The sequence below is a fragment of the Dama dama genome, chromosome 21 (assembly GCF_033118175.1).
Source record: "Dama dama isolate Ldn47 chromosome 21, ASM3311817v1, whole genome shotgun sequence".
Classification (NCBI taxonomy): Eukaryota; Metazoa; Chordata; class Mammalia; order Artiodactyla; family Cervidae; genus Dama; species Dama dama.
The window spans coordinates 5,895,086-5,906,815 of record NC_083701.1 but is presented as its reverse complement, the minus strand read 5'-3'; positions in this window follow the sequence as shown (position 1 = coordinate 5,906,815).

The following is an 11,730-nucleotide window of genomic DNA, read 5'->3' as shown; positions in this document are numbered from 1 at the left end:
AGACTTTTTCCAGCATGGTAGCTGAGTTTTAAAACAACAGTCTCCACAAAAACCTAGGGAAATGTATGAGGCATAATATGGCCTAGCTCTGGATGTTCTATAGGGTTCTTTTTGACACACTGTTTTGGCCAAGTCAGTTACAAGTGTCCAACCAGGTTTAAATGTAGGGGATATCACCTTAACATATGGCTAGGCAGCAATAAGCTATAAAAGAACATGTAGGAGGGATCTATTCCAGTTTATTCTATGGAAAAGACAATCAGCTGCAATAGGGTTCATTTATTTGAGATGCACTTCCTGTTTTAAAACTTAGCACTGTTAAATTACTATTATGTTTTCTTATAAAACATCAAGTTTTCATAGTTGCTTACAGTAATGATTTAACACAGTGTTGAGAACTCCAACAGCTTCAATTTTATACATCCCTCATCTTAAAGAAACAGGAAGCATTAAATTTACTATAAGTGCTTTAAAGCCCTCACTTTAATATGCAATGCAGAACAATTAAAAAGAAAAAAAGAAGAAGAAAACACCCACATAAAATTGTAAATCAAAATGCAAGGCATTTTGTAATTAAAAGTAATTACATGAATTTTCAAGAAAACCATTTCAGTATGTTAAGATCCCAGTTGATTGATTCTTCACTTGGTTGATTCTCCATTTGACTCTGGAGCTGGATAATAAACTGAATTGAGCACACTTGTTTTCCATTTTTATAATTCTTTAGTAAGATGTTTTATCTGTATTTCATTTATATTAATTAATGTAGCCTCTGGGTGTGTGTGTGTGTGTGTGTATGTGTGTGTATAGAGAGAAAGAGCTTTTTGGTTTTTTGTTTTAAATGGTGTCCTATTACATAAAATAGATAACAAAACCCATTACTATAGTGTGATGGGTAGAGTGTGCTTGGAGTTGTATATAAATTATTTAAATTCTGTTCACACACCTATGAGTTGTGCCATTTCAGGCAGGTTGTTTAATCTTTTAAACAAACCTTTCAAATCTTTTCAAAAAAAGCATTAGCCTTTTTCATCTATAAAATGGAAATAACAAGAACCACTGGATTTAATGATTACATGAAATGAATGAAATAATATTTTAATTTCTTGGCACAGAGTAGATGCTCAATTAGTTTTTTAATTATTTTTCTTTCCTCTTATACTGGTTTGTTAATAGTTTTCTATTAAGTTGTATATCTTACGTATTTTAGTATTTAACATATTATTTCTATGTTTGCTATCTGAGATCTGAAGTTATCTGTCACCATATTCATCTTTATAATTGTAGCACTGCAGATGCAAAAGGCCTGATATGTGGTAAATAATATGTTTATTATTATGTTTGGAAAATTAAGTCAGTAATATTGATAACTTTTTCTATATTTAAGTAGCTATTCAGCAAGATCTCTTCTGACCCACCTCCTAGAGTAATGAAAATAAAAATTAACAAATGGAACCTAATTAAATGTAAAAGCTTTTGCACAGCAAAAGGAAACCATAAACAAGATGAAAAGACAATCCTCGGAATAGGAGAAAACATTTGCAAACAAAGCAACTGATGAGGGATTCATTTCCAAAACATGCTCAATACCAAAAAAACAAACAACCTAGTGAGCAGAAGACCTAAATGGACATTCCTCCAAGGAAGACATACAGATGGTCAACAAGCACATGAAAAGATGTTCAGCATCACTAATTGTTAGAGAAATGCAAATCAAAACTATAATGAGGTTTCACCTCACATCGGTTAGAATGGTCATCATCAAAATATCTACAAAGAATAAATGCTGGAGAGGATATGTAGAAAAGGGAGCCCTCTTACACTGTTGATGGGATTATAAATTAATACAACCACTATGGAGAACAGTATGGAGGTTCCTTAAAAAACTAAGAATGGATCTACCGTGTGACCCAGCAATCCCACTCCTGGTCATATACCTGGAGAAAACTGTAATTAAAAAAAAAAAATGCACCACAATGTCCATTGCATCACTATTTACAATAGCCAGGACATGGAAGCAACATAAACATCCATCAACAGAACAGTAGATAAAGAAGATGTGGTACATATATACAATGGGCTGTTACTCGGCCCTAACAGGAACAAAATTGTTCCACTTGAAAAGATAATGGGTGGACCGAGAAACTGTCAGACAGAGTGAAGTAAAGCAGGAAAACACAGACATTCTGTAATACCATTTATATGCAGAACCTGGAAAAATGGTACTGATGAACTTATTTGCCAAGCAGAAATAGAGACACAGACATAGAGAACAAAGGTGTGGATACCAAGTAGGGAAGAGGGGGTCAGATGAACTGGAAGATTAGGACTGACATATATACACTAGTATGTACAAAATAGAAAACCAATGAGAACCTACTGTATACACAGACTACTCTCCTCAGTACTCAGTAGTGACAAAAACGGGTAGGAAATCCAAAAAGAGGAGATCAGTCAGTCAGTTCAGTCGCTCAGTCGTGTCCGACTCTTTGCGATCCCATGGACTGCAGCATGCCAGGCTTCCCTGTCCATCACCAACTCCCAGAGCTTCCTCAAACTCATGTCCATCGAGTTGGTGATGCCATCCAACCATCTCATCCTCTGTCGTCCCCTTCTCCTCCTGCCTTCAATCTTTCCCAGCATCAGGGTCTTTTCCAATGAGTCAGTTCTTCGCATCAGGTGGCCAAAGTATTGGAGTTTCAATGAAATGAATATTGAGGACCGATTTCCTTTAGGATTGACTGGTGTGATGTATGTATACATATAGCTGATCCACTTTACTGTACAGCTGTACATTGTGTAGCAACTATATCCAAATTGAAAGCTAATAAAACAGTAGCTCTGACGTGTTTATAAGATTTTTGCTAATGTCTTATTTCCACTTGGCAGCACAAATCTGGGAGCTTTAATTTTGTGTTGAAGAAGCTAAGATGGAGGAGAGCTGAATCTTGGCTTTGGACATGCAAGGAACAAGAAAAAAAAATTGGATTTCAGCTTATACCTCAGTATTTGCCTGCCATCTCAGATTTGGGGTTAATTTTAAAATAGGTAATTTCTACAGAAAATTACATTCCAAAATGAAGGCACTCCACTTGACCAATTTAGCACCCATCGTCTCAGGAGGCTGGGAGTCACCATGGGGAGATTTGCAGAAAGGCAAGCCATCGTCACGAACGAGTTAACCTCAAGAGGCAGCACTGAGCAGGCTCACTCTGGAGTGCAAGGAGCTGCACCTCTGAAGGGCACAGCTTGTGAAGACAGAGCTGCAGAGAAAGCTTGGTTTGATATTGTCAGAAAACTCATAAATGTTTCATAAGGGCCCCTCAGAAGAAGAGGAAGATAAAACCTCACCAAATGACCTCCTTTGATTTTCTCATAATGGAAGATTATAAATCCCGATGAAACATCAGACTGGAATGAAGACCAGCCTTTTGAAAACCTGAAAACGCCTTGTCAGGATCCATTTTCTCCTATCTGATCCTGCCTGTCCCTGCTCCTCTGCACTTGAAGAGAAAGAAGGTTATCAGACTGTCACTGCAAGGGCAGCTGTGGAGTCACCTGAAGAGGAAAATATACCGCACCCAACGCTGATGGCTGGGCATGCAGAACGGATTCTCTGTGCACTGGGAAGGACTCACAGGGGCTGGACCAGAATCCTTTGCAGGCCCCAGGCAGCTGTCTTTTTAGTCTCACACCCAAAGTAGGTCAAGGACACAGTAGCAAGACTGCAAGCAAAGGCTATGAATATTATACATGTTAAAGGAATAAATGTGTGCTGGAACTCTTTGTAAGTTGTGTGACATCATACAACATGTTTTGTAAAAAAAAAAAAAAAAAAAAAGACATAATTATTTATTTCCATTTTTAAAAATATTTTTTTAATGTGGACCATTTTTAAAGTCTTTATTAAATTGGTTACAATACTGCTTCAGTTTTATGTTTTGATATTTTGGCTGCAAGGTATGTGGGATCTTATCTTTCTGACCAAGGATTGAAACAGCACAACCTGCTCTGGAAAGCAAAGTTGTAACCACTGGACCTCCAGGGTAGTCCCTATTTATTTCATCAATAGCAATTTTCATTGCAGAAAGGTTAAAGAAAAATATAAACATGCCCAAAGAAAACACAATTATGATTGATTCAAAAAGCAGACATAATCTCTTGCATGTTATGAGGAAGAATCTTTTCCCAAATAAGAAATTTCAGGTTGATATAGACATAATGACAGGATATGATTTACCCTGGTATAATCAAGAGACCTAAAGTTGCTGGAGAAAAAAGTTCTCCCAAAACTCCTTTCCCCAGCAATTTTAGGTCTCTTGATTATACCAGGGTAGATAATACCTCTTAATGTGTCTCTATCAACATTTAAGGTATAAATATATAGGTAATACTGTCAACTTTAAAAAAGTGCACAATGTGAGAGTTATGAGTTAAGTTTCATTTGGGGCAAAATGAGGACTGCAGCCCAAGAGACAGCATCTCAGATAGCTCTGAGAAACTGCTCGAAAGAGGCAAGGGGGAAGGTTAGTATATATGAGATTTTGGTGAAGGTAGAGTACATGCAGTCAAGCACATATTTTTTCAGAAAGTTTCTACTAGTTTTGTGAAGTTTTGCTAGTCATGAGAAACAGTCATCACTATGAAGGATTTTAGTGCTTTTCTAGGCATGGGGAGATACAAGAATTGGGCTCATAAAATTTGCTCCTGAAAATACGAGACCTATCCTGCCAGCTTCCCCCCACCCCCCAAGCACAGAGCGCCTCATTTCTGCTCTCCACCCTGAGCTCCCTCAGGAGGTGTTGGAGGTCAGCAGCTTCAGTGTCACATGATTTAACCCTTGCAGAGGTAAATGGCAAGTGCCAATTTGTAGTTGACAATACATATTCACATATGCATATAATTCCAGTGCAAAATAGTTTCATATTAAAATCATATATTTATTGTGTATTTTGTCTATATTTTATTATATAATGTATTAACATGCATTTTATTATGTAATGTGATTAGCATAACATATGTATAGCATGTACATGTTATACACATTTGTATATGTGCATAATACAAAGGTTATATGATTATACAAACACACAAACACACACAATTTGTACTATGTATGGTGGTTACTGTACTTCCCTCCACTGATATGCTTGAGACCTAGGTGGGCACAGAAATCTTGCTAAATTGTTGGTGCACTTTAAAGTGCTAGTATGCCTCTTCCCATTTTAGATCACTCTCCGTTGGGTCTGAGTTGTACCAATAAGCCCCAGAATATCATATGAGCACTTGAACCCATGGGGTACAGCAGGCTACAGTGTCCTTCCCTTCCTCTCCATCTAATAAATCCCACTCTATCCTTTGCAGTAAATCCTCAGTTCCACCCTCCATGAAGCTTCTCCCAATTTTCTGGACCACAATGAGTATTCTACTTCTTTGGCTTTTGGGGACCCCATATATTGTATTTTTTTGTTGTTGTTGTTGTTGTTGTTGTTGTTTTTCAGTCACTTAGTTGTGACCTACCCTTTGGAACCCCATGGACAAAAACACATCATGCTTCCCTATCCTTCACCATCTTCCCGAGTTAGCTCAAACTCACATGTAATCCTTTCTTTCTTTCTGAGAATGTTTGCATAAGAGACTTCCCATTGATTGAATGCCTTTTCTCTTTCAGAGTAACTGACCCTGGTTCTCAGGATAAGACTAATTCTGTTTTAGTCAATTAACTTCCCCCTAGTTCAGCTTCCTCATCTTTAAATGGTGTGATAATGTACCAGCTCTTTTAGGTCACTGTAGGGATTAAAGGTCTGTCTAGTCAAAGCTATGGTTTTCCCAGTAATCATGTATGGATGTGAGAGTTGGACTATAAACAAAGCTGAGTGCCAAAGAATTGATGCTTTTGAACTGTGGTGTTGGGGAAGGCTCTTGAGAGTCCCTTGGCCTGCAAGGAGATCCAACCAGTCCATCCTAAAGGAAATCAGTCCAGAATACTCATTGGAAGGACTGCTGCTGAAGCTGAAGCTCGACTACTTTGGCCACCTGATGTGAAAAACTGACTTGTTGGAAAAGACCCTGATGATGGGAAAGATTGAAGGTGGGAGGAGAAGGGGATGACCCAGGATGAGATGTTTGGATGATATCATCGACTGAATAGACATGAGTTTGAGCAAGCTCTGGGAGTTGGTGATGGACAGGGAAGCGTGGCGTGCTGCAGTCCATGGGGTTGCAGAGTAGACACGACTGAGTGACTGAACTTACTTACCTACTTAAGAATTAAATGAGTTATAAATTTAGAAAGAAAAAAAACATATTATATATATATAGAGAGAGTCTCCAGAGCTTAGTATTTGCCTAACAAATGTGTGTTAAATATTAAATTATAAATAAATACTACATTTTAAAATGTAAATATATCACTGAGTGCATTAGTCAGTCACCATTATTATTATTATTACTAGCTTTAGTTCTGATATTAACTCTTTTTTTTTAGCTCTAGGATATATTCCAATACTGAATTCTAAAAAAGACTTTCTTCCTTTTGATTTTGTCTCATTTTTACCTAAGTTTCCTGTATCCAAAATTCTGCATAAAGTAAGCTAAATTTCCCCTTTATGAATTAATGTATCTTTTTCCTGTATTCAAGGACACCTGGATGAATTTCATTTGTTTCTGGTTTAACTTGTTTTCACAACTGCTACTTAACACTTTCCATAGGAAATTTTAACCTTATTGAATTTCTGTTAAGGTTTTTTTCTGTGGTTGTTTTCCAGGGTTTCTTCACATATATTATGTAAAAACATGCCTGCAGTTCGAAACATTTTCCCTAAACGGCAAAGAATTGAAAATTGATTAAAGTCGAATAGATAGAACAGCAAATAACTAGTTTTATACTTATAAATGATTATATTTTTACTTAATAGATTTCAGGGCAAATTATATTAGCCATCACTGAAATCATATAAAATTATCCAGGTATTCCCTGTATGGGTTAGTTTGCAACTAACAACACAATTAAAATTAGTTCCATTGCCACTGGGTAAGCTTGTGGATAGATCACTATCCTTCTCATGAATAAATAATTCTTGGTGACCACTGGCCTCTCATTCAGCCTCTTCCTTTGCAACAAAAATCTCAGAAAGAGCAGCTCTTTGCCACATCAAGGTCACTCTTTTATTATTCCTTATTCCTTTGCTCCTAAATTTGTCATTGGTTAGAAAAAAGGCTATTTGTGACCCCCATGGACTGTAGCCCACCAGGCTCCTCTGTCCATGAAATTCTACAGCTGAGAATAATGGAGTGGGTAGCCATTCCCTTCCCTAATTTTCAGGGAATCTTACCTGACCCAGGGATCAACCCAGGTCTCCTGCATTGCAGGCAGATTCTTTACTGTCTGAGCTGCCTTTGAAATCTAGATATGATTTACCTGGCAATTCAGCATAGGAAACTCACTGATGGACAGGACTCCAACAGCAAGTGATATTCCTTTCTAAGAAAGAGAATATAATGGAGTCCAGAAGTAAGGAAAGGAAAGTCATTTACTTAGGGTTCAGTGCCTCAGCTTTTTTTTTTTTTTTTTCATTTATTTCACTTTATTAGTTGGAGGCTAATTACTTTACAATATTGTAGTGGTTTTTGCCATACACTGGTATGAATCAGCCATGGATTTACATGTGTTCCCCATCCCCATCCCCTTTCCCGTCTCCCTCTCCATCTCATCCCTCTGGGTCTTCCTAGTGCACCAGCCCTGAGCATCCGTCTCATGAATCCAACCTGGGCTGGTGATCTGTTTCACCCTTGATAGTATACTTGTTTCAATGCTGTTCTCTCTGAACATCCCACCCTCGCCTTCTCCCACAGAGTCCAAAAGTCTGTTCTGTACATCTGTGCTTCTTTTTCTGTTTTGCATATAGGGTTATCATTACCATCTTTTAAAATTCCATATATATGCGTTAGTATACTGTATTGGTCTTTATCTTTCTGGCTTACTTCACTCTGTATAATGGGTTCCAGTTTCATCCATCTCATTAGAGCTGATTCAAATGAATTCTTTTTAATGGCTGAGTAATATTCCATGGTGTATGTGTACCACAGCTTCCTTATCCATTTGTCTGCTGATGGACATCTAGGTTGCTTCCATGTCCTGGCAGTTATAAACAGTGCTGCAATGAACATTGGGGTGCACGTGTCTCTTTCAGATCTGGTTTCCTCGGTGTGTATGCCCAGAAGTGGGATTGCTGGGTCATATGGCAGTTCTATTTCCAGTTTTTTAAGGTATCTCCACACTGTTCTCCATAGTGGCTGTACTAGTTTGTATTCCCACCAACAGTGTAAGAGGGTTCCCTTTTCTCCACACCCTCTCCAGCATTTATTGCTTGTAGACTTTTGGATAGCAGCCATCCTTACTGGAGTGTATTGGTACCTCATTGAGGTTTTGATTTGCATTTTTCTGATAATGAGTGATGTTGAGCATCTTTTCATGTGTTTGTTAGCCATCTGTATGTCTTCTTTGGAGAAATGTCTGTTTAGTTTTTTGCCCCGTTTTTTTTGATTGGTTCATTTATTTTTCTGGAATTGAGCTGCAGGAGTAGCTTGTATAGTTTTGAGATTAATCCTTTGCCTGTTGCTTCATTTGTTATTATTTTCTCCCATTCTGAAGACTGTCTTTTCACCTTGCTTATAGTTTGCTTTGTTGTGCAAAAGCTTTTAAGTTTAATTAGGTCCCATTTGTTTAGCTTTGCTTTTATTTCCAATATTCTGGAAGGTGGGTCATAGAAGATCTTGCTGTGATTTATGTCGGAGAGTGTTTTGTCTATGTTCTCCTCTAGGAGTTTTATAGTTTCTGGTCTTACATTTAGATCTTTAATCCATTTTGAGTTTATTTTTTTTATGGTGTTTAAAAGTGTCCTAGTTTCATTCTTTTACAAGTGGTTGACCAGTTTTCCCAGCACCACTTGTTAAAGAGGTTGTCTTTTTCCCATTGTATATCCTTGCCTCCTTTGTTGAAGATAAGGTGTCCATAGGTATGTGGATTTATCTCTGGGCTTTCTATTTTATTCCATTGATCTATATTTCTGTCTTTGTGCCAGTACCATATTGTCTTGATGACTGTGGCTTTGTAGTAGAGTCTGAAGTCAGGCAGGTTGATTCCTCCAGTTCCATTCTTCTTTCTCAAGATTGCTTTGGCTATTCAAGGTTTTTTGTATTTCCATACAAATTGTGAAATTATTTGTTCTAGATCTGTGAAGAATACCGTTGGTAGCTTGATAGGGATTGCATTGAATCTATAGATTGCTTTGCGTAGTATACTCATTTTCACAATATTGATTCTTCCAATCCATGAATACGGTATATTTCTCCATCTATTTGTGTCCTCTTTGATTTCTTTCATCAGTGTTTTATAGTTTTCTATGTATAGGTCTTTTGTTTCTTTGGGTAGATATACTCCTAAGTATTTTATTCTTTTTGTTGCAATGGTGAATGGTATTGTATCCTTAATTTCTCTTTCTGTTTTCTCATTGTTAGTGTATAGGAATGCAAGGGATTTCTGTGTGTTAATTTTATATCCTGCAACTTTACTATATTCACTGATTAGCTCTAGTAATTTTCTGGTAGAGTCTTTAGGGTTTTCTATGTAGAGGATCATGTCATCTGCAAACAGTGACAGTTTCATTTCTTCTTTTCCTATCTGGATTCCTTTTATTTCTTTTTCTGCTCTGATTGCTGTGGCCAAAACTTCCAAAACTATGTTGAATAGTAGTGGTGAAAGTGGGCACCCTTGTCTTGTTCCTGATTTTAGGGGAAATACTTTCAATTTTTTACCATTGAGGATAATGTTTGCTATGGGTTTGTCATACATAGCTTTGATTATGTTGAGGTATGTTCCTTCTACTCCTGCTTTCTGGAGAGTTTTTATCATAAATGGATGTTGAAATTTGCCAAAGGCTTTTTCTTCATCTATGGAGATAATCATATGGTTTTAATCTTTCAATTTGTTAATGTGGTGAATTACATTGATTGACTTGCAGATATTAAAGAATCCTCACATTCCTGGGATAAAGTCCACTTGGTCATGATGTATGGTCTTTTTAATATGTTATTGGATTCTGTTTGCTAGAATTTTGTTAAGGATTTTTGCATCTATGTTCATCAGTGATATTGGCCTGTAATTTTCTTTTTTTGTGGCATCTTTGTCTGGTTTTGGAATTAGAGTGATGGTGGCCTCATAGAATGAGTTTGGAAGTTTACCTTCTGCAATTTTCTGGAAGAGTTTGAGTAAGATAGGTGTTAGCTCTTCTCTAAATTTTTGGTAGAATTCAGCTGTGAAGCCATCTGGTCCTGGGCTTTTGTTTGCTGGAAGATTTCTGATTACAGTTTTGTATTCCATGCTTGTGATGTGTTTGTTAAGATCTTCTATTTCTTCCTGGTTCAGTTTTGGAAAGTTATACTTTTCTAGGAATTTGTCCATTTCTTCCAAGTTGTCCATTTTATTGGCATAGAGCTCCTGGTAGTAGTCTCTTATGATCCTTTGTATTTCAGTGTTGTCTGTTGTGATCTCTCCATTTTCATTTCTAATTTTGTTGATTTGGTTCTTCCCCTTTGTTTCTTAATGAGTCTTGCTAACAGTTTGTCAATTTTGTTTATCTTTTCAAAAAACCAGCTTTTAGCTTTATTGATTTCTGCTATGGTCTCTTTTGTTTCTTTTGTATTTATTTCTGCCCTAATTTTTAAGATTTCTTTCCTTCTACTAACCCCAGGGTTCTTCATTTCTTCCTTCTCTAGTTGCTTTAGGTGTAGAGCTAGTTTATTTATTTGACTTTTTTCTTGTTTCTTGAGGTAAGCCTGCAATGCTATGAACCTTCCCCTTATCACTGCTTTTACAGTGTCCCATAGGTTTTGGGTTGTTCTGTTTTCATTTTCATTCATTTCTATGCACACTTTGATTTCTTTTTTGATTTCTTCTATGATTTATTGGTTATTCAGAAGCGTGTTATTTAGCCTCCATATGTTTGAATTTTCAATAGTCTTTTTTCCTGCAACTGAGCTCTAGTCTTACTGCATTGTGGTCAGAAAAGATGACTGGAATGATTTCAATTTTTTTGAATTTACCAAGGCTAGATTTATGGCCCAGGATGTGATCTATTCTGGAGAAGGTTCTGTGTGCACTTGAGAAAAAGGTGAAGTTGATTGTTTTGGGGTGAAATGTCCTATAGATATCAATTAGGTCTAGCTGGTCTGTTGTGTCATTTAAAGTTTGTGTTTCCTTGTTAATTTTTCTGTTTAGTTGATCTATCCATAGTTGTGAGTGGGGTATTAAACACTATTATTGTGTTACTATTAATTTCCTCTTTCATACTCGTTAGCATTTGCCTTACATATTGCAGTGCTCCTATGTTGGGTGCATATATATTTATAATTGTTATATCTTCTTCTTAGATTGATCCTTTGATCATTATGTAGTGTCCTTCTTTGTCTTTTTCCACAGCCTTTATTTGAAAGTCTATTTTATCTGATATGAGTATTGCGACTCCTGCTTTCTTTTGGTTTCCGTTTGTGTGAAATATTTTTTTCCAGCCCTTCACTTTCAGTCTGTATGTGTCCCTTGTTTTGAGGTGGGTCTCTTGTAGACAGCATATATAGGGGTCTTGTTTTTGTATCCATTCTGCCAGTCTTTGTCTTTTGGTTGAGGCATTCAATCCATTTACATTTAAGGTAATTATTGATAGATATGGTCCC